The sequence below is a fragment of the Lissotriton helveticus genome, chromosome 8 (genome assembly GCF_964261635.1).
Source record: "Lissotriton helveticus chromosome 8, aLisHel1.1, whole genome shotgun sequence".
In the NCBI taxonomy this organism is placed as follows: Eukaryota; Metazoa; Chordata; class Amphibia; order Caudata; family Salamandridae; genus Lissotriton; species Lissotriton helveticus.
In genome coordinates this window covers 1,187,373,538-1,187,397,905 of record NC_136069.1, presented here as the reverse complement: position 1 = coordinate 1,187,397,905, position 24,368 = coordinate 1,187,373,538, and positions in this window count along the sequence as shown.

The window sequence follows — 24,368 nt, the reverse complement described above, 5'->3', positions numbered from 1 at the left end:
CATGCGATCGCAACTAACAAAAAAAAGAAAGGCGCAGCCGCCATTATTCCATCTGAGGCGCCCCACGCTGGATAAGCCAAAGAAATAAACAGAAAAAAGACATGCAATTGCGACTAAACAGAAAGGCACGGCTACCATTATTACAGGTGAGGGGTGCCGCGCTGGTTATAAAAAAAATAAAAAGCATTGCAGCAGGCAGGAGAAAGCCATTTAAGAAAATAGTGCTCTGAGGCTGTAATTAAAAATTGTAACAACACATGTAACAGGGGGTGTCCTCATGGGAGGTTACAAGAAGCAAAAAGGCAGTACTAAGGAGGGACTAATAAGCATATTGACTAATGAAAAGCCACCATTCACAAAGGACAGTGACAGGAGCCAATTAAAAAGATGGACAGAAAGTGGGCGGAGCTTCATGCCCAGAACCTGAATACAGCATCTCCAAGAGACAGTGCAAGCTCTGCCTAGGTGAGACCTAAAAATCTCACAGTGTGAGATGAAGGGGCTTGGACGGTGTGGTCTGGAGACAGGGCAGGAGTGAACCCATTACTCTGAGGGAATTGTCAATGAAAGAGGGGTGGGGTTTTGGACCAAGCACAGCCTGAGAGCTACTCTTCCACCTCCCTCCACACAAAAAAGAAATCTTTTGGAGCTGCCACTGATATCCTGTGGAGGTGGCAAAAACCAAATTGGACATCAACTGGGCCGAGCTTCCTCCACACTCTCTAACTTCAAGGATTTCCAGCTCACGCTGTCTCGCATGTCTGGTATTGGCTCTTCCCCGGAAGACCACATGACCAGAGGTGATATTGTGGGACACACAGTGACACCATGTAAGTTGGCAGGCCTGGGAATTGGCTGCATGGCCTGGATTCACAACATTTTTAGCATTCTTTAGTTGCACTTCAGTTCTGAAAAGTGACATCTGCCCCTGCACATGGCTTGACTTAGTGCACAGACGGCCGAATTATGCACAGTTGTAAGTGGACATTGTTGGAGGCGTGGCAAATGGGTGATCAAATCAGCATGCCATGCGAAGTGCGTGTCCCCCGGGTCCAGTAGCGCTATATAAAACCTTGGAAATAAATAAATAAATAAACATCACCACTTTGTGGCCATGCACTAGCAGTTAAATGTAAATCCCACCTACAAATTATGGTGTAACTGCTGCAATTTGGATGGGAAAACTGAAATCAGGTCCCTATTTTGAGGGCTGCAAAGGAAAGAACTTCTGTACTTGGGTAAAAGTTTTACACATGAAGAAAAAATTGGGCAAAGTGTGCGAAAGCACTTTCATCTAGTCCTACACTTGCACATTGTTCACTACATACAATCTACAGACGTACACCCAGCGTACTACGTATTGAGACAATATCAGAATCTTCACCATTCCATGGCGTATGCGTACAACTGCACAGACTTCCGTATTTTTCCTGATTGGACACCTAAATCATGAGGGTTTTAAACAGCCTTAAAATGTAAGAAATGCTGTTTGGCATTCTCTGCCAATGCATACAGTACCACATGATTTACTTTTTGATGTGGAGTTTCCCATCTGACATGGAATGCTCAGTATGCCATGGAAAAAAAACCTGAATGTTGACTTTTCTACTTAAAAATGGTTTTCAGTGCAGAATTTGAGAAAAAAGAAAACAAAAATGGTTGGTGTCGATTTGCGACTGTGGTTCCAGCTATCCACAGACACCACTTTGGGCTGCGACGAGCCAACACCAGCAAGGGACTTGAAACCCCTTTGTGCTGACACAAAAGCTTAGGAGTTTCGCCAGTCTAAATGCAATACAATACAATAAATTGTCGATGGTTTGCGGGTTCATCATGATATCTTGCTACGTCACGTCCGGCGTATGACCAACAGCAAATATTCCTGTTTAAGTGATAACCGCTTGCTGTTGTTGCCCGGAAATGAATATTCTGAGGATAGCCTCTTGCGAGACCCTCATCTATAATGGTGTTAAATGTGCAGTAAATGGATCCCTACAGATTGATTATGATTAAGGCTCCCTGTTATCTGTTTTTACTTATTTTTACAGATAAGTACAGACAGAAAGCCATTTATTTTTCTGTCTGTATTTATTTTTAAATGTGGATTAAATGGAAATTGGGTTGTTTTTGGGTGATTCTAAATGCTGTCAGTCATGACTGGAAGGCCATTGGCTGTGCGGATTGACAGGCAAGGGGGTTAAATAAATAAAGGAATTTGAGTATAGAATCAAACAGCAGTAGATTTGCACAACATTGATAATAAAATTTACATATTTTCTTATACGTGCATATCTTATCATCTGAGTGTGTTTATATGATTAAAACCTGTCGGGCGTTCAGGAATGAGTGTACATTAACTGGTTAAATACATGTAGAAATATACACATTTCAGCTTCATATTTTCACAAAACATAAAATAAATATGGATAAATACAGATAAAATGTGCAAAAAAGAAATATGGATAAATACTGACAAAAATGTCAAAAAAATAAATACCACAAAACTGGGAGCCCTAGTTATGATTTTGATAGTTTGACAAAAGAGGTACTATTGCATCAGGAACATCAGCCCACACACTTGCCCTTTCCCGCTGGTCCTTCTGACAGTGTCACATTGTCCGAAATTCCGCTCCAACCTTGCCAGTAATACAGTTACTGGATTTGGGGTATTACTTTGACATTCCTACCTAATCTCATGAGGGCCTGAGTCTTAAGTTTTTGCAAAATTCTCAGGCTAGGGATGAAGCTAAGATAACTGAGAAATCACTGGACACCACCTCAGTTTTAGGTCAAGTGACAAATGGTTCCTTGTAATGCCTCTATCAACAAAAGTGGGGCCATGTGACAAATCTTGGAGATTGACTCCATCCTCCCCTGCCAGGTGTTGATTAAAAATTAATAGTTCTACCTGTCACCAAAGTGTAATAATATTTGTACTTTGAGGCCCTCACTAGGATTGAGGCATGTTACAAAATATCCAGTGAACATGCTTGTGCGGGCAGGGAACAGCCCTGGGCTCTGCAAGCGTTTCCGACTTTGCCTTCTATTATGCACCTCTGGTTTGACTTTTGGCGGTTCATGAGCGGGAAGGGAAAGGAAGGAAAATGAAAAGTAGTGAAGGAAGCTAAAGAAAGAGAAGACAAGTAAGGGGTAGGAAAGTAAAATGGAAGAGGAGGACAGGACAGGTAGGGAAGGGTAGAAAAGTTGAAAGGGAAGGAAGAAGGAAAAGACGGCAGGAGAGACGAAAGGAAGCCTGCCCAAAGACCGACTGGTTAGGTGATGTTGTTGTGTGTGCCCTCCCTCCCCATCCTCCTCCCCGTGTCTCTTTGATTTACGTGATATAACTATGTAACTTGTAACTCTCTGAACTCATGTAAAGCGCTCTGATACCTCCGGGTCTAGTAGCGATATATAAAACTTTTCAAATAAATAAGTAAAAAGTAATCAAAGGATACCCTGTATGGTATAAAGGGTAACTAAGGGAAATGGGGAAATTCTCTTGGTTGCCCTGGGACCAGCCTGGTCAGACTTTTTCCAGGGTAGGATTTATTGATTTGGCCTCATTGACTCGCTCTCAGATGAATTAGAGTACTACCCCATCTGTGGACTAGGACCAAAACCCAGTGAAGGCTCTCATGGGCGAAGAGTCTGCTTGGGTGGATTCAGGAGGCATGTACAACTTCTGATTTTCAACCTGCATTTTGTAGTACATTTTGCAGTTTTACAAAATGTACTACAAAATGCAATTGCACAAACCACGTGCATATTTTTTCGACTCTACACTCCCTATACTTATGTGTGTGGAGTTCTCTGCCCCGACTGTGGAGTGTCTAGGGGTGGAGAGCTCCACATACATACATATATGTAGTGCAGCATCATAAAACTTCACATGTAGTTTGTGAATATCGAAAATTAGTACACTTACTATAAAGTGTAAGTTTACCTTAGAGAATCAAGCCCTCAGTATGTGCTAAAAATCAAATTCTGTTTGGGAAAATGCAGAAGGAAATGACAAATATAATATGATATGATATGATATGATATGATATGATATAATATAATATAATATAATATAATATAATATAATATAATATAATATAATATATATTCAAGAGTGGTAGGTATCCCAGGAACAGGCTTATAGAAAACCCTTCTTCCACAGATGGCACAAAGCGTTGTAGGAGAGACACAGTACAGCTGGTGCTGAAGAAGGGTCTCAGCACAGCGCAGTAGGCAGGAGAAGTTAAAGGCTAGATATGCAGGAAGAGTAGGGTCTCAGCAAGGTATAGTAAGTAGGGGAAGATGGCATCTAGATGCACAGAAAGAGTCGGAGCAGGCACAGTACAGCTGGGGTTTAAGTAGGGTCTCAGTAAGATGTAACAGTAAGTAGGGGAAGAGAGAGGCTAACTACGCCTACTGGTAATTGTTTGCAATCTCTTCTTAAAAATCTAAGGCATGTACTTTATGTATTTGTAGTTAGGAAGACTTTTCTGCTTGTGAGCTTTAAAGCATAGTATTGGTGCAAATCAAAACCACTGCTTTGCATTACTCTTGGAGATGCTAATCAAAAAATCTGCACAAATAAGTGTGTGAATCTTTAACACACCAACTGCTTTTAAATGACGCCGCACATACAACCCTGATGCTCACAGAAACCTGAAAAATTGAAGCCTCGAAGCTTTAGACAATTTTTCTCTCACAGACTACTTTTAGGTCCGGCTTAGCAATGGTTGTTATAGTTTACGTGTTGCTCACTTTACCTGTTTCTCTATGGGTGGTCAATGTACACACAGGCGTGGTATTTGTGCGGAGAGCTCTAGTTGTGCTATGAATGTAAGATTTTCTGTAAAAAAGTATCTTACAAAAATGAAGTGTTAAAAATGTAGATCAACAAAAGTAGGGGAAAAATAGGTGTGACATCTGTGCATTTCAATTTGAAATCGTAAAAATTAAAAGTTAACCTTGTATGCCCCAGGACCACAATTTAACCTTGACAATGACCTCAGGTCCTAATTCCAACCTTAGCTTACCCTTCTACCCTTAACCCTGCCTCCTATCCCAACTCCATCTGCAACCCTAATCACTTATTTATCTAACCCAACACAAGAGCTGAACCTACCCTAACCCTTTCTCTATTCATAAACCTCAGCTAAAATTAATGAATTAAACAAGCTCTTAACCCTTATAATCCTCATCTGCTTCCATGACTTATTCTAAACCTTGCCACAGCTCTTAACCCCAGCCCTTACTTTAAATCCTTATATCTTAATGCTTAATCCTAACCCCTACTCCAACTCCATCCCCCACCCTAAAAATAACCTAATCTCTAAGCCTAAACCTTAACTAAAGCTTTACTCTGGTACTTATATTAACTCCTGGACCTTACCCGTAACCATTACCCTAATTCAGAAAAATAATTAACAATTTATTTTTTTAGTATTCCAAAAACATTTGTTACCAAAAAAGAATCACATTTTCGATTCACTTTTTTTAAACAACAATTTTGAACAATAAATTTACAGTCGACACAACTTACATATACGGTGACTTTATTACCTCACATGTTTTACTGTAAGTCTCTTTGAACAGTTTTGCATTTACTGATTAGGAATTTGTGTGTTGCTTATAACACAACAGGACATCCACTTTGCGTAGTTTGGTATGATGTGCATCTCAATGGTTGCATGTTAGGTAAGTGCCAAAGAGGGGGCCTAAGGCAGGGCCTACCTCAAACTACTTCTTCTGGGGCCTATTCACAAAAGCATAAAGCAGTACTCATGAAGTCCTCTTTTACGTACTCCTGCGCGCCTTTGTGGATCAGACTCAAAGCATCTGAAAAGGAAAAAATAGGACTAATCAGTAAATGTACAAATCTAATCAGTAAGATAGAAAGGACTGTCAACTCTTTGCACTTTTACTCATTGGGAATTGGATGTTTAGTGTCCGATTCACAAAGAAATGTAAAAGTACGTAAAGGAGTGCTCCTGTAGTACTACTTCTGTACTCATAAATTTATTTTATGTATTTATTTATTTATTTAATGCAGTTTTATATAGCGCAAGCTTTACCCAAAGGTGTCAGAGCGCTTAACAAAAGAACCAGGTAAGTTACATAAGTAACACAAGATACACTAAGCACACTAACAAGTTACATATATACAGTTACAATGGTAAATAAGAAAGACTGAGCACGCTAACAAGTTACATATATGAAGTTCCAAATCTAACTATTTGCATATTTATAATGTAAAAAATAAAAGGTGTCAGTGCTAAGTTAAAAGCAGGAGTAAAATACATATTTACAAAGTTGACCTAATGTGAGTGCTAGATGACCGAAAGGGTGAAGAAATGGGATGAATTATTCCAGGAAATGCCTTTGGAAGAGGAGAGTTTTAAGATCAGTTTTGAAGATCTGGAATGAGGTGGTGGTTCGAAGGGATGGAAGAAGTGAGTTCCAGATTCTGGTCGCATTACCAGAGAAGGATTGAGCCATAAATCTTTCCCTTTTGAAGGTAGGAGTTTCGAGCAGTACGTTTTCCGCATTGCGTGAAAGTCTAGAGCCTCCAGAGATTTTGAGTTTATTAGCCAGATAGCGTGGAGTGGTGGTGTGCTAGACTTTGTGGGTGCTACGGGCAGCCTTGTAAATTGACCTTGCTTCGATGGGAAGCCAGCAAAGAGACAACAGTAAGGGTGTTATGTGAACATTTCTTTTAGCCTATATACGAGGCGAGCTGCTGAGTGGAGGATGGATTTTAGAGGAGAAAGGTGGAATTTGGAGAGGCCAGCAAGGAGAGGGTTGCAGTAGTAAATGCTATGGGTTGGTGGAATTTTTAATTCTGCCGGTGGAATTGGCAGAATTTAGTAATTCCGTGTTACGCTTGTAACCCAGAATTACTAATAAATTCCGCCAATGAGAGGCAGGAGGCTGTCAGCCAATCCGAACTTGTGTGTCTCAATGTGTATGTGTTGCAAACAAAATCCCATATGACCAGAACCCGTGGAATGGGTTAGCTCCCTGCTTGCAAATAATAATATTATGTACTGCATGGAGCACAGTGCAAAGCTTCGGGCTGCCAACGGACGAGGTCAGCACAGCACACTGCACAGCGGACTCCTCGGGAGCCATGGTCAAAGGAGGCGAGGGGGAGGACAAGATCCAGTTCCTGCGCGCTGTGAGTACAGGGCGCCTGCACCTCTCCTCGCCGCTATCGTGAGTGCCTGCTGCTGGGAGTGAGGGGAGGGAACACATCCCTTACAAAGTATTTGCTTCTTATACAGGGCTTTAAGTGGGCCGAGTCTCACCGGGTCTGAGCACCGGCAGTTTTTTTAAGGAGACCTCGAAACGGGTCTCTATCGGGCTCTGTTTTGTGCTGTGGCATTGGCACAGGAGGTCCGTTTTTTTCGATCGTTATAGGGGAAGGGAAATCCTTTAAAGAGAGTCATTTTCTCTCTGGATTTCTCTTCTCTTTTCGGAACTAAGGAGCATCAACATTTTCATGGTGTTAACAGGGCTTTATGTGGAAGCTTTTTCAATATTGTATACAAGCCACATTTGCTTCTTATTTATCTTATGCAACTAACATCTGTTGACAAAGACAATAGCCCTGACTTGTTGTATGTATGATGTTACTTGTTGGTCATATATCTGGATGCAATGACGGAAACAACAAAATACCAGTCGGGCGGCACACTATGTTCAGCACAAACTTTTAGCTAGCCACGCCCTTAATTACATTGGCCACGCCCCTTTGAGAGACCCCCCCAGTTTTTTCATTCCACTTAAAGCCCTGTTCTTATACCAAATGCTTTTTTTTAACTTCCCTCTGCCAATGACTACTTATTAGCCACGGCCAAATTAGATGCAGGCCAAACGCCACTCTCCACATTTGCGAATAGCTGCCTCTGGCCGCTCCTGTGACTTGTTTGAGTCAATGCATGGGTTAGTCATTGTGGAGCAGGAGAGCACTGGCAGTGTGGTGTTGTTTACAGCAAACGCTTTTAAGGCCAGAATTTGCTAACGTACGTACAACCGAAACATACATCCGCAAGCAGTATTCTAGCAATTTATGTTCCTTAAAGTTCAACAGGGTAGAAAATCCAATTACTGTGGTGAACATAAATTTCAGCATTACGGGAGTCATTACGGAGTCCGAAAGCTGCACATGCCTCTCGGTTGTGAACTTTGCAAAACTTTATCTATTTGCAGTAATGAAGCCCCAGTCACACACTCATTTCCATCTGACCTGACTGCTTCATAAAGCGAATGCTAATCTCCCATTAAGATTGTGCACCCATTAAAAACAAACCTCATCAGGCGCGTAACGCCCAGTGGGCTCAAAGGGCTTCAGCCCAAATTGTGTATGTCAGCCCGGGCTGAGACAGCTTCCTGGGCTGGCGACCGTCTTATTGCAGCCTGAGTACTTCACAGGTCTTTAAAAGACCATTTACTTGTTAACGAAGCTTTGGGGTATTTTCACCCCTTCTTAGAGCCCCTGCAGCTCCACTCTGCCTAATGCTGGAAGAATTAGTCTCCCGCCCCGCACACACCACCCCCCCCCCCCCCCCCGAAATTTGGCTCTAGTTGCGCCTGTGAGCCTCATGGCATCTTTATTACCTGCGCCACAGTTTGAGCGCGAAAATTCACTAGGCCCGTATTGACCATAAACGTTCAGCTCCCAAAACAAATACGTAGAATAAACTGGTTTCAGTCAGTAATCTCATTCCAAACGTTGGCTTCAATAAATCGGAAAGTCCAATACTTGTGTAGTCTCCCACAGCTTTTTTGTTTTATATCAGAACGAGCATGTTGATAGCTAACAAATTCATTTATTTGTGAATATGAATTGCTTTTACAAACCATATCTAGTTTTTTGGGCAATTTGAGTATGGATTTTGCAATTATTTGGGAATTCTTAGGCTTGATCGAATTGCGATTTAGGGTGTCTTGTTTCCCGTTGCTATGATATCTGTCATTGTGCCTTTTGCTTCCACTTTTGTTCTACAGTTTACAAGCATGAGGTTAAATTTCTATCGAAATAAGAAACACTCTTCGCTCAGAACACCATGAGCTTATTCCATGAGCGTGTGTTAAAGCTGTCAGTGTTTCTCTACACTTTAACCCCTTCCATGCTGGTGACGCAACCACTCCGTCACCAGCCAGGGGTGGGTTGTGGTAATGACGGAGTGGTTCCGTCACGGCCCGGCCGCCGTGCCTGCGCGGTGTTAATTTCGCGCCTGCGCTGAGCGTTCTATTAGGTGGGCGGGGCAGTGACGGAACCACTCCGTCATTAGCTTAGCCCACCCTTGGCTGGTGACGGAGTGGTTCCGTCACCAGCATGGCGGCGCTGCGCGCCCCCACCCCCCCCCCCCCAGCGCCACGGCGGAATTACAGCCACGGCCAAGGGGTTAAAGACCTGCCTTGCTCGTCTGACAGACAGGTCATACAAAACAAGCCTGAGCGCTGATTACAAAGAAAACACAACATGACGTATCATGACATAACAACCAAAACAAAACAACCATAACGAAACAACATGTAATATACTCCAACCTGGCATATATAGCACATACCACGTCATTTGTTGCACATGTTTGAAGTGGACCTCTTTTATTTCAGTAATTCAAGTTCCAGCACACCATTGACAAGGATGAGAGCATTTATTTGTTTCTGCGGCAATGGGCATATTCCTGTGTTTGTGTTAGCTTCATTTGGTGAAGCTGTGTGAATGTATAGGTGGTTTTATCATTTTGACTATATCATTTGGCAATGGGAGACCTATTTCACCCTTTAGTCCCATTGTTCTTGCAGCTTAATAATAATAATAGTAATAATAACAATAGAGTTACTTAATATAGCACAAACAGCTATCTCAAACAGAGGCGTCCCGGCACTTATCATCTGCTCCGATGTATTCCACCTTTGGACAGCACCAGGGGTCTTCGGGCAGCTCTCATCCGTTAATAACTTCAGATATTAAGGAAGGGCAAACGGAGGCTAGAGGGGCTCAGAAAGCTGGGGGACTTCCGATCCTGCAGCCATTTTAACTTTGGACATGCCTCAGCGACTCCAGTCTGAGGGAAACTCGCCACTTGGCCAATGGGCGTGTGGCTGCCGGCGGTGCTACTCATGGCAAGGAGGCTATTGTTCCATTTCTGGATGTAACCACGTTGATGTCATGCACAGGATACTTGAAGGAAATGTGGATGGCATTCCTCTTCCTTGGTTGGCATTGCAGCCATCCTTCTGTTTGGCTGTTCGCTTGGGTATTTTGCGAGAATCCGACTGGGACTCTCCGTTTTTGCCACCGGGCATTTACCCAGTGAGCGGAAGCCTACGGAGTCCGTTGCGAGGCTGGGAGGCTGCTGCTGTCGTCTCCATCACTTCCTCCAACTTTATACTACAGACAGGGGTCTTCAGGAGACTGGAGAGAGACTGGAAAGAGAGAGGAAAGAGTGAGTAGAGACAGACAAGAGATCAAGGAGAATGGGCTCTGGGTGGCCATTTGTTTTCACCCTACATCCCGCTGCAACCAGAGTTAGAAAATGCAGAACCTTTGCACCCTGCTACCCCAGTTTGCCTTTCATTTGCTGTCGCCAAACATTGTCCTTGGACTTTCAGAACATGCCGGCCCGAGACGTGACACCTTGTAATGCATACATACTTTCAAGGAGAACAAAGAACAACTGGAAGAACATACATAGTCAAACATATGTCACTATCTGTGAGAAGCAACTCTGGCTGCCCCCTGAGTTTCATGCATTCTAGGGTTTGAACCTGTCCTATTCACTTTCCCCACAAGAACATCAGTGGGACTTGTTTTGCCTCGTTGCCAAGACCGAGAGCGAAGGTAGGCCAGCCCCGGGCCCAAGCCCAGACACCATCAAAGTCACAGTCAAGACCCCAAACGACAAGGAGGAGTTCGCTGTGCAACAGAAATCCATAGTGCGCAAGGTACTGGGAGCGACATTTAGCGGGAAAACGCCCGAGACCACGTGCAGGAGCTTTTTGTTGTCATTACCCATCAACAGGTTGGAGAGCTTGTGCACTGAACCTTTCTAGGGCTGGCCGAGCAATACTCTACCCGTGGAACTCCGCGGAATTTGGCAACATTTTTCGGTAACTCAATCAAATCCCACAGAGTGGGACTCTGCGATCACCGCCCAGGCCTAATAAATGCCTTCATGAATCTGACCCATTCTTTCATAGCTTACCTGGCTGCTCCAATCGAATTCTTACCCAATGAATTGGACGCTGGGATGAGATGGTTTGAAGTCCAACATACCACGTGTCACGCCCAAACATCCTTCCTCCTCCTTCCCCCAGCCCCCCATCCTCTCGAGCCCCTGTTCTCCACTTCAAAACATGGTTGATCTCTAAAGAAAGCTGTTCTGCCTGCGCATGCGCACTACGGTGTCCAAGATGTGCATCACATCTTGTTTCCCCTGCCCTGCTTATGACAAGTTTATATTTGGGATACTTAAAAGCAGTGCAAGTACGGTTTCCTGTACAGCAAAGTAGCACATGCTTTAAGATGATGTATTTCAAGAAAGCATTATGCTGCTGGGCTGGGTTCAGTTGCTGAAACTGTCAAAAATGAAGTAGAGCGTTTAAAAAACATGTAATGCTGTCAACACGTTGCTTTGGGTCTAATTATTCGGCTATGAGAACATTCTTTTCAATCTGCTAATATTTCCAGAAATTGCAGCTCTGCAAATCCCCGTTTTCTAAGCATTAGTCATGAGAACTTCATTTTATTCCACCCAAAATATTTTCCTTCAATGATGCAGAATGAAAGCCAGGCACTTTAAAAAAAAATAGTTTCTAGCTTTTTAAATAAATGTCCTCCCCTTTGCACGTTTCAGAGTCCTTATTGTGCTTTTAAGGTGTCTCGCGTGCCCCACTTTCTGGGGAACTCTATCACCACTCTGCGGCTGATTACCCAGGAGAGGTTTCGGCATATTCTTTTTTAGTCTTTTATTCACTGCATTTGTTTGAAGATTTGCTTTATATTCAAGTTTGCATAAATTATCTCAACCATGTGCTGTGCATTTAATTTTTTCTTTTTATCTGTATTTGCTTTTCATCTATAAATCGAAAAAACCTCTTCTGCCCCAGCTGTTCCTCAGTCATCTACTCAATGGGGAATTTTTCTGTCTGGTGTATGTATATGCATTCTTAAATGAAACTGTGAATTTTGTTAGACTACTGATGTGCATTGCACTTTAGGGCACTCTACGGGTACCTCAAAGTCCCAAGATCGTGTGAAGAGCTGAAAAAGGGGACTCAGGAAAAAGGACAGGATGGGGCAAGATGGCGGGAGTGAAGAAGCCTTGCCGGTGGTGTGGTCTTCTCTAAAAGGGAATGCATGGTCTTTGGGAGAGTCTGTGTGGCCCGGGAAACAACCTTTACAACGCAACTTTTATAACGCACTACCATTACAACGAAACTTTTACAACGCAACATCCATTCCATCACATGCCATTACAACGCATGACTCTACAACGCATACCACTGCAACGCATGTTATTACAACGCATACCATTACAACGCATAACATTATAACGCATAGTACCCTTACACTATCCAACACTTACCCTACTGTTGCACCCCCTGGAGTTAGAATAGTAATTTTTACCCCTACACTATCCAACACTTACCCTACTGTTGCACCCCCTGGAGTTAGAATAGTAATTTTTACCCCTACTCTATCCAACACTTACCCTACTGTTGCACCCCCCTGGAGTTAGAATATTAATTTTTACCCCTACACTATCCAACACTTACCCTACTGTTGCACCCCCTGGAGTTAGAATAATAATTTTTACCCCTACACTATCCAACACTTACCCTACTGTTGCACCCCCCTGGAGTTAGAATATTAATTTTTACCCCTACACTATCCAACACTTACCCTACTGTTGTACCCCCCTGGAGTTAGAATAGTAATTTTTACCCCTACACTATCCAATACTTACCATACATGCAATGTAATGTTATGCGTTGTAATGGTATGCGTTTTAAAGGTAGTATGCATTGTAATGGAATGCGTTGTAAAGGTAGTTTTTAAAAATTTGTTGTAATGGCATGCATTGTAATGGAATGCGTTTTATGGATGTTGCGTTGTAAAACATGCGTTGTAAAGGTATGCGTTGTAAAAGTATGCGTTGTAATGTCATACATCTGTGTGGCCCTTATGAGGGGCTGCTGTGGCTTCTGTAAATAGGGCTGTTGTGGCTATGGGACATTCTTGGTGGTCATGCCTTTGTAGTCAAGGTGATGATGGGGTTTAATTGTTGTCTTCCACTCTGAGTTCCTGAAATCTATCTGGGATTGCATTATTCCATCATCTGCTATGAAACCTTTCGCTTTGTTTTGTCAGTGGGGACTGCAGAGACTAGTCAGAAAGTCCTTTTCCTGTGGTCTCATAATCATATGAACATGACAGAGCTTTACCCAACAAGAGGTGGAAGAAACTGTGTAGATTTGAGTGGTCCCAATTATTACTACACCTAAAGGGACACACTGGAACTCATAGATTAGCTGGACGTAAATCGTTCTACCTTATCTTTTCATGGATTGGCTGGACTTTGCGCCACATTGGCATGTTGTAGGTTGAACCATGTGCAGAGACTGAGTGACGCAGCAGTGAAGACGCAGGACAATTGCTGTTGAGAAGGGAAAAACACCCCTTGCATGGTTGTGGAGAGAGCATGTCCCTGTCTCGAATTCATCATAGAAATTCCAGTCGATTTCCCCCCCCCCGCCTAAGCGCAACGTATGCGGAAGTCGTCTTTTGTTACATAGATTGAGACCCAGGAAGTGGTTCTGCGATCTGGAAGGGCGCAGCACGCACCATCTTTACTGGGTGTCACTAAGTCCAGCTCGCCGGGCTGTAAAGGACTGACATTGGTGGCTTCCATACAATTATATGGGCCAGAGGGGCCTTTTTTATCTGTCTCTGCCAGCGACCTCTCCTGCAGTTTTAGAAACATGCCACTGGGTTCTTCGCTCATCACCGTGGGGCATGGATGTTGTGTGTATAGAGGATGTGTGAGGAGCATGTATGGAACATGTGGAGATAATCAAATTGGAATCTATTTTATTTTTCCTACATCCACATGGTACCTAAGATGGCGAGTTATAGGGAACCCAGACAGCAATGTGAATTGCAGGGCTCTTCTAGGATACTTCAGAAATCTTTTGTTGTGGGTCAGATTTTTTTTATGTGGAGGCAAGGACTCAAAGGGCCCTTTGAAGCTTTGGGATTTTCCCTGCCCTTTCTTGGCACATTGTTCATCAGTGGGGCTAACCCCACAGGTTAACCGCTAGAAACACGGGGAACTCTGCCTTTGTTTTTTACCCATGTTTCGTGTCTCTCCTAACAGCAGACTCTGAGCTTCTCCACACCTTCTTCCCAGCACCTAGCAACAAAGACTATGGCTGGACCAGTCTCATAGCTAACTGATGGATCATGCAACTGTGGTCTGCAACTTTGGTATAAGATGGGAGAGAAACGTCCTGTGCGTGTGCAAAGAATTATATAACGGGGTCTCCCCTTGCCAGGTTCAGGACCGATATCCAGTGGAGTTCTACCAAGCCTACCAGGAGTCTACATTGTTTCAAGGAAGAAAGCTGACCAATTGCTTAGAATTGCTTAGGAAGACACTGTTCAGAAGGAGATGGACAGTGAAGAAGCCTATGCGGGAAGGACTTGCACTGCTGTGTTGACGGTGAGTCCCAAGGACCCTATACGCATTCCTGCAGAGGAGACCAAAACACGTGCACCCAGAATACAAGGTTGCTGTGGAACTTGCTGTGTGTGATTTCTGCTGAAGTCATTAAGTGCCAAGGGGTTTCAAAGCACTAAAGAAACAAGGTGTCACCCTAGAGTCTCCAATGCAAAGCCTCAAGTGCTGGACCAGGTGGCACACCGACAGAGGGGGCTACTTCTAGCTCAAAGTACTCACCTCTGCAACCCCGGATGGGCAACTTGCTTGTTTGAGGGTGAGTTTTGAGACTGGGCTTGAGAGAGAACCCAAGTAGCAAGGTGCATCGGACTATGAGCACCCCAACCCAGTGGCCCCCTCCTCTTCGGCTAGTACTTGCGCTGCTGCAGCTTACCTGACCATACGTGAGCAGGTGCCCTAGTCACAGACAGGTTGTGGGTCTGGAGAAGAGACTCTGCCATCCCTGCTCAGCGGGCTGTGCCAAACGCACCTCCACCATGAGGGGCACTTTCCATGCTAGTACAAAGCAAATTGCTGGCACAATCTGCAAAAACATGACTGACATGAAAAAAGAAGAAGGGTCTGTGCAAGATAGGGTAATATACAGAAGGGGAGGAGAACTTATTCATAGGGAAGGGAGTGATTACTCATACCAGCAGAGGCCAAGTCAGCACCCCCAGAGATTACATCTATCCTCAAACCCCCCAGTGGAGACCCAGAGACTATTGTCACTTTCCCTGAGCGACCCTTGAGAATTGTCCCTTGGGAAAAGCCCATGCTGGTGCCAAGAGTTTTCAGACTATTGCAGTATTATAATTAACATCGTCTGATCTTCATGTATGTATTGAGATTTATATATGAACAGCAAAGCACTTTCTCATGTAAGATAAAGCACCAAATGGACAATGAATTCTTGTATTGGATAGCTTAATGAGAACCGAGCTTCTAATCCATCTCCACCACCCGGAACAAGCAATATATTGCTCAACTTCCAACCCTGAAGGCCAAGTGCCAAAGGGTTGTACATAGTGCTCAGGTTTCAGCTCATCAATAAGGTTAAGCCCCAGGACACAAGTGGTAAAAAAAGGGTGATTGTCATAGTCTGTCCCCAGGAACCCCTGATTGCCCTGGGACTCCTGAAATGTTCACACACAGGTACTGGACTAAACTATTTCTTTATTACAACTCTCTCTCTGTTCATTGTGCAACTGTCAATGGAGAGATAGTCAGCCACCCCAGCAACCCTGGCAGTAACTTTCCTGCAAGGGACCTACTCTTCCACTGTCCATAACCTGTTTCCCTCGGGTGTCTTGGAAGTGGTCATTGTCCAGCAGCTTCGCCATCCTCTGCCTGATCAATCTGCAGGGTCTTTGCTTCCGTTCTACACCCTTACCTTAGCTTGAATTGGATGTATGACGTTACAACGCATGCTTTTACAATGTATGCCATTACGACGCAGGTTTTACAACGCAAGTCGTTACAACGACTTGCGTTGGGGGGCACTGGATAGTGAATAGTTTAATTTACTATTCCAACTCCAGTCCCCGTGGATAGTAGGGAAGGTGTTCGATAGTAATTAAACTATTCCCTATCCTAGAGCGCCCCCTTCAGCGCAATTCGTTGTAATGCGTTGTAAAAGTTGCGTCGTAATGGTAGTGTGTTGTAAAAGTTGCGTTGTAAAGGATGTTTTCCGCTTGGATTGGCTGAGCTTAGGTCCTCTTACCTTATTATTTTGTTAGGAAAGATTTCTTCCCCGGCAGTTCGCACTGATCGTGGATTCCCTGCGCCTCTTAGCTCTGCTCTGACTCTAGAGGGGAATTTTGCAAAAGGCAGTATGGATTATGGCCTATCATGGACCAGTGTAGGGTATGGGTCCTGTTCGGGGTCACAAAGGTTCGGTTCACCGCAGTGCTCCTTCCTTCTCCCTGTAGTATTGCCATCTGCCAAGCTCGTATGGTGACAGTCCCTATATTGTGACAAAAATTTACCTTTTGTCTTTGATGATCTCAATTAGTTTGCCTTTCATTGCATCCTCCCAAACGAATGGCAATTTGGTCATCTCACTTAAAAAAATCCATATATGCCACAAAATATCTTTAACAATTGTTAATGATCTGTGGAAGATCTGGGCTTTCTCCTTTAGTTTGCTGTGCATGCACCCACAAGGGAACTCCCTGGCTGCATTACAGAGACCATCTCAAATATTGGGGGGACCCAAAAGAGATGGAATAATCACTCTATATCATTGCCTGTTTCTTTTAAATGTTGAGGAGGAGCTAAAAGAAACAGGCAATGATATAGAGTGATTATTCCATTTCTTTTAGGGTATATATATACTCCTTAGGAAGTGTTGAAGCACTTTCTGGTGAGTAGCACACTACCCCATAACTGAAAGATGTGTGCACATGTGTGTGAGTGCATGTGTGTCAATGTGGGAAACATTAGGGTAAATAAATAGGGTGGAGGAGGTTACATTGAGATTGCAAGGACAGATTACACAGTAGGGGAAATTGTGATGTATGGGTGGGGGCTGAGAAGCAGTGCTTGAAATGGAAAAACAGAAGTACAGGTACTCTGTACCCGAGTACCTGCTGGTTTCTGAGAAGTGCTGGTACTCTCCAGTTAAATGTGTTACAATTCTCTTGAGACGTGCTGGTACTCTCCCTCTCAAATTAAAGAAGTTCCGGTACTCAGTACCGGACAGTACCGGCACATTTAAAGCACTAATGAGAAGACAGTTTAGAAAAAAAGTTAGGAGTTACAGGAATGTTCAATCTGAAGGAGAGTTTATGATCTGGAAGGAAGGGTATGGTAAGGTTACTGAAGTATAGTAGAAAGTAAGGCAGCGGGCATGTGATAGAGTAGGAAACACTAAAGGGCACTAAGGCAGGGGATGAAGTGTAAGGAGAGAACTGTACAAATTGAAAGGTAGGAGAGAGTATTACCGTTAGGTATAAACCAGGTTAACCCCTCCCAGGCTCATGACGAGCTGAGCTCGTCATGAGCCACGGCGTTCCAGTGCTCATGACGAGCTCAGCTCGTCATGGCCCGTGGAACGCTCAGGTGCGGGGAGAATTCCCCTGCTGTGCTGAGCGTTCCACGGGAGTCGGTGCACCTGTGACGAGCTCAGCTCGTCATGAGCATGGGGGCGCTGCGCGCGCCCCCCTCCCGCCAGCACAGCGGGAGAATTACCCCCGCAGCGAGGGGGTTAATTTTTATGCTGGGTGTTTTTGGGGAATACTGAAATTGTTGACTTAGTACTTGTTTTTTAATTATAGGGTACTGAGGTATGTAGTAGTTGCATTGAGACCAAAATTGAGCCATCTAGTAACCCCTTATTAATGCCCAAATGTAGGACTTTTTCCTCATTCTTTCTTAAAGGGACCATTCGGTGAACTATGCCACAATATAGCTCCAAAGCCCCAGAGATGCCATCGCACAGAGCAACATTCTAATCTAATAATAATTTAACAATTGTCTTTTGTTGGTGGTTGTTAGAGATGCAAGACTGGGTAAAGAGAACTGCTTTCTCCCAAACTTCCATTTGAGCCTGGAGATTAACCCCTTTGCTGCTGGCCCGTTTCCGCCGCTGTGCGCTAAACAAACGAACAGGGCGGGGCCGTGACGAACCCCAGCCGTCATCAGCACACGAGCACCGCGGAGCGTGACGGCTGGGGTTCGTCACCAGCATGCAAGGGTTAATCTCTTTATGTCCCTCCCTTAGCTGCTTATCTCTAGTGCAGAATAGACACTTTACTTTTCGAAATTTAGAAGTGCTCTAATGTTTTATCTAGTTTGATAAATGAACCCCGTACACCCTCCATTTTGTTTCTCACAAATAGTAGGAATACCCCTGACATTCAGCTTCTCATGGCGTCCATTGGATATTTCTAGACTGCTACATTTTCACATGACATTCCATGCGCGAGGGCTCTTTTCTGAAATTCATGCATGACGTGAGTAGCAGCCAATAAGACTTCAGTGGTTTTTGACAACTGCATGTATATTGATTAGAGTAACAATTTTACACCTTCATTCACTTGATTTCTGTAAGAGCGATTCCCTTGGTACCAGCCCCGGGGCAGATTTACAGCTCGGGCAGACAGTCTGGCAGAATAAATAAGCCCAATCCATAATGGCTGCCGCTGCTGACATCTTCGCATTCACGGCATGGTTTATCTTTCAGCAATTTGGGAATGGGCTGAACATGAGAACAAGAGGTTACTCATCTGTCGTAGTAATTTCTGGGGTTCTACTCCCTCCCCCCGCACTACTAGTATTTATGAAATAATATATGGGTTTTGTTCCTCAAATGATACCTTCTGTTAACTGTACCTAATCTTATCAAGAGCTCTCTGCTACCCCTGTGTCTAAGTCTGCGATACATACATTCTACAAAGAAATAAATTATCAATAATGCCCCTCCCACCCACACATCACCTTTGCTGTGCCCCAATTAACATATCATTGTCACCTCTCTTTTGATTCGGGTTCCTCTTGCCTCACGCTACCTACGTCATCTTTTTTAATTGCGCTATTAGGCTGATCTTTAAACTTCCAGTATCTGCAGCTATTTCCACTTCATTCGCTTCTCTTCATTTTTCTGACTCGTCATATATTTAGGTTTTTTTGGATTGTGTATAAATGCATTCATGATATGCCTCCATGTCATTTATCTTCTTTGTGTCTATTTAGCCACCAGCATTCTCTGTTTTGCCTCTCAATACCTCCTGTCCATGCCCTGTCCACTCTATCCCCAGTTGCACTTCCGGTCTTTGTTAGAATCCAAACACTGGAACTCTGTACCTCTTTCTCTTAGTACCACTCCCATTCATTCTTATTTTTTGTTTATTTTTAAATGAGCATTTAATTATTCTAGCCTTTGCATTGCTCTATCGTTTTGGATTTGTCATTATTCTGTGACCGGGGATGGAACTGGATCTTCCATTAGACGGGGTTATACAGCAGGCTTTCAGTGCCACTTAGTGGTTGTACCAAATCACTGCAAAGGGCTGAAGATTTACTTTTCTAAGCACACATGGCATCCACATTTTTATTTTGCCTAGCAGAACCATAAACTCCTTGCACTTTCCTGGCTGGGATGCATTTAGAGACCTCATGTGCATATTTGGTTTTGTTATCTTTTTGTTGTGCCTTAAGTGTCCAGTTCCTTGCATCCATGCTGAAAACAAGCATTTGCAATGCAATAGGTCTCGCATTAGGAAATTTTGAGCTATTGGTATTGTAAATGACAATTTTTTTATTTATGTGTTGGTTTTGAAAATAGCAAAATTAATAGCTTTGTCATTTACAATGCCAATAGTTTCAAGTTTCGCAAATGTGACACCTATAGCATTTGTAATGCGATATGTGTTGTATTTACGCGACTAGATGTATTGATATTACAAATAACAATGGATTTTCAGTTTTTAATTAATACTTAAATAAAAGTATTTGTAATTTATAATGGCAATAGCTTAAACTTTTGTTAATAACTTTTGTGAAGATTATGTTAGTTGTATTTTATTGTGACGAAAATCCAAGAACAGAAGTGAAATATTAACATCTTTTTGTGACATTTGTAATAAAGCTTGAAACATTGAGAGAACATATTTGAACCAGTTGTTGTTGAATGGTTGCAAAGGTTGATGCTGTGGTGGTGCTGAGTGATGCTGTGGTGATGCGATAGAGTGAGTGCGATAGATAGAGTGAAGGCGATAGATAGCTAGAGTGATGGTGATAGATCGACATAGAGTGAGGGCGATAGATAGCTAGACAGATAGAGTGTATTTATGTTGCATTGAGTAGAGTGTAAGTACGAGGTGTGTAATTATATGGCACTGAGTGGTATTATGGGGAGTGTATTTACGTTGGATTGAGAAGAGTGTAATTATGTGGCACTGAGTGTTAATATGGGGAGTGTATGTTGCTTTGTGTGGAGTGTAATTATGTGTCACTGAGTGGTATTTGGAGTGTATGTTGCATTGAGTGCAGTGTAATTATGTTGCATGTAACTATGTGGCACTGAGTAGGATTTGGAGTGTATGTTGCATTGAGTGCAGTGTAATTATGTGGCGTGTAATTATGTGGCGTGTAATTATGTGGCACTGAGTGGGATTTGGAGTGTATGTTCCATTGAGTGCAGTGTAATTATGTGGCGTGTAATTATGTGGCGCTGAGTGGTATTTGGAGTGTATGTTGCGTTGAGCGCAGTGCATTAAGTAGCATATAATTATGTGGCACTGAGTGGTATTGTGTGAAGTGTATGTTGTATTCTGTAGGGTGTAATTGTGTGGCGTGTAATTATGTGGCACTGAGTGGTATATGGAGTGTATGTTCCACTGAGTGCAGTGTAACTATGTGGCACTGAGCGGGATTTGGTGAGAATGTTGCATTGAGTGCATTGTAATTATGTGGCACTGAGTGGTATTTGGAGTGTATGTTGCATTGAGTGCCGTGTAATTATGTGGCGTGTAATTATGTGGTACTGAGTGGTATTTGGAGTGTATGTTGCGTTGAGCGCAGTGTAATTATGTAGCATAGAATTATGTGGCACTGAGTGGTATTGTGTGTGGTGTATGTTGTATTAAGTAGAGTGTAATTATATGGCGTGTAATTATGTGGCACTGAGTAGGATTTGGAGTGTATGTTGCATTGAGCGCAGTGCAATTATGTGGTGTGTAATTATGTGGCGTGTAATTATGTGGCACTGAGTGGGATTTGGAGTGTATGTTCCATTGAGTGCAGTGTAATTATGTGGCGTGTAATTATGTGGCGCTGAGTGGTATTTGGAGTGTATGTTGCGATGAGCGCAGTGCATTAAGTAGCATATAATTATGTGGCACTGAGTGGTATTGTGTGAAGTGTATGTTGTATTCTGTAGGGTGTAATTGTGTGGCGTGTAATTATGTGGCACTGAGTGGTATATGGAGTGTATGTTCCACTGAGTGCAGTGTAACTATGTGGCACTGAGCGGGATTTGGAGAGAATGTTGCATTGAGTGCATTGTAATTATGTGGCACTGAGTGGTATTTGGAGTGTATGTTGCATTGAGTGCCGTGTAATTATGTGGCGTGTAATTATGTGGTACTGAGTGGTATTTGGAGTGTATGTTGCGTTGAGTGCAGTGTAATTATGTAGCATAGAATTATGTGGCACTGAGTGGTATTGTGTGTAGTGTATGTTGTATTAAGTAGAGTGTAATTATGTGGCACTGAGTGGTATTTGGAGTCTATGTTGCATTGAGTGTCTGGGAACATTTGCATTTCGTGTAAAGTTTCAGTTAAAAATAATGTAAATGAAAGTGCAGATTTTCTAACTGTTTGTCTTTAAACATGCAATCCTCAATTGTACGATTTCTGTGATCTTTCTTAGGCAGGCTGACACAAAAAATATTTTTTAAAAGCAGCCGCCTAATAATCGCCCCGGCACCTCTTTTGTCACAAATTAAGCACTGGAAAAGCGGCTGAAAGTAACCAGCACTGCGGTAAGCAGCTGTAGCTAAGCCACAAACAACAAGGAACGGCAGCTGGCTGTGTGCACGTGCATCACCAACCGGATTAAATATGCAGTAACAGATGACGGCTAAGTAGGTGAATGGGCCAGGCAGGGACATTTATGACAGTGAGACTACAGGCCCGCCCTCCCATCCGCAAACTTATGGAGCACTAGTTTTTTTTTAATAAGCAGAGGAACAGACACCAATTAGATGTATCTATTTAATTTTTAAAGCAGATTTTGTGATCGATATGCACTTCATGAATATGTAAGGAATGCTCTCAGGGAGTGAAATATACCGTCCGGACGACGCCTCAGGGAAGGTTGGCCGAAAATGAAGACCAGACACTAAGAGGAAGGTGGGCCATTAACCCCGACCCACCATATACTTCCTAACATCTTTCCCAGATTTTAATCATTCCAACTGGGGCTGACAAAGTAAATACAGCCACCAGATAAGTACTTTTAACCCACAAATAAAACTCCTCCCTCCATCACTCACTTGGAACATCTGCTTCATATCAATCAGTGCTCCTGTATAATTTACTGGTAGCAGGACGTCTCGTCCCATAGCGGATGGGAAGGAACAGAATGATTAAGCATGCCACTGCCACCAAGGGGTAACCTCGGTGGGTGAGGGTTTTCCTTACAAAACGCATTCTTAATCAATGCAATTCGCTCTGAAGAGTCTTTATCTTTGAAAGAATACACTACAATCCCTACGCAGCTGGGTGGAGGAACCTCAACTACTTAAACGTTGCCGAAGCCCACTGTTCTACATGTGGTGTGCTAACACGGATATGCATACACAACTGTGCATTTGTGCATGCCTTAGCGTGGGAATGGACCCTCTGGCTGCTGTTTGAACAATGCAATCCAGCAAGAATAAGGGTTTAGTGGTCCCCGGCGTACTGCACCTGCCGCACCAATGATAAAACCGACTAAACCTCACGGTGTGTGCAGCTGAACATGTGAACGCCGCCCCACAAACGGAAGCTTTAACGCGGCGCTGTTTAATCAAGCAGAAAGGTTTATCCCAACGAGCTTCCTTCTGGGGCCATGGCATGGGTCCATATGCACCTGTACAATTACACTCTGGATCCATTCTAGAGGTGCGCTTTAGATCAACGGTATATGACTCCTCTGGCTCTGTGCGCCGTGCTTTATAAACACGGTGGCATAACATAAGTAGCGAGATGCTAATTAATAAACGTGCATGTTTGGACATACATAGATCCATTATTAGTGGCTTAAAACAGAGCAGTGCAGGCAGCCAAGCGCAGGCTGAGATCACGGCTTTCTGCATGACACATCCGTGGGGCCTGTTAGCAGGCATGCCGCTGCAATCTCATCCTCCAAGCCCTCTCCGACGCGATTTCGGAGTATGCCATCAGTGGGTGCATTAACGGTAGAACGTACTGAAAAATAATACGCCTCTTGGGTTCCACTGTGAAGGTGAGGCTAGCGGGATAAACTGCCCTGTGATGGATCGAGCAAAGGTTGAAAGAAGCTGACCTATCATTTGATGGACATGCACGGAGGGCGCTGAAAGTAGGACGTGAGAGATCGGAGCCTGTCCAGTGGTGGGGTTGGCAAGAGTTTAAGCGACAGAGGGCAAACGCTGTTAAATATTAAAGATTCGTTGTGATGAAGGCGGCTACCTATGGTTGTGCAGTAAAGGAGTGGGCAGATGTGTCGGAATACTATAGACCAATACGTGAAGGACCCAGAACGAGACAGCGCTGAGGCCACCCTAACATTAACAAACATTAAATATTAGTAAACGTTGCAGATATCAAACGCTGCACAACGCCCCGAATCGAGCGGACACGAAGGTTCAGAAAGAACGTGTGTATGGTCCTCTACTTTGGGGCACGTCCAACTTCCTGTCTGTTCCCCCTCAGATGCCCCCTGTACTAGGCTCCCAATCACTCTGGGGCTGTCGCCTCACCTCTGTTATCTGTGATGATCAAGTTGTAGCTGCTCCTCCACCTGCCTCCATTATCTTCTCCCGGGTAGTCTCAGCGCCGGGCGCCTCCGAGGGACAGCTCATGGTGCGCCGGCTCCAGGGTGTGCAGACAGCAGGCCGGGCCCGCAGCGCCTCCGCCTCTGTGACATCAGCTGAGGAGCCTCCACAGTGTCCCC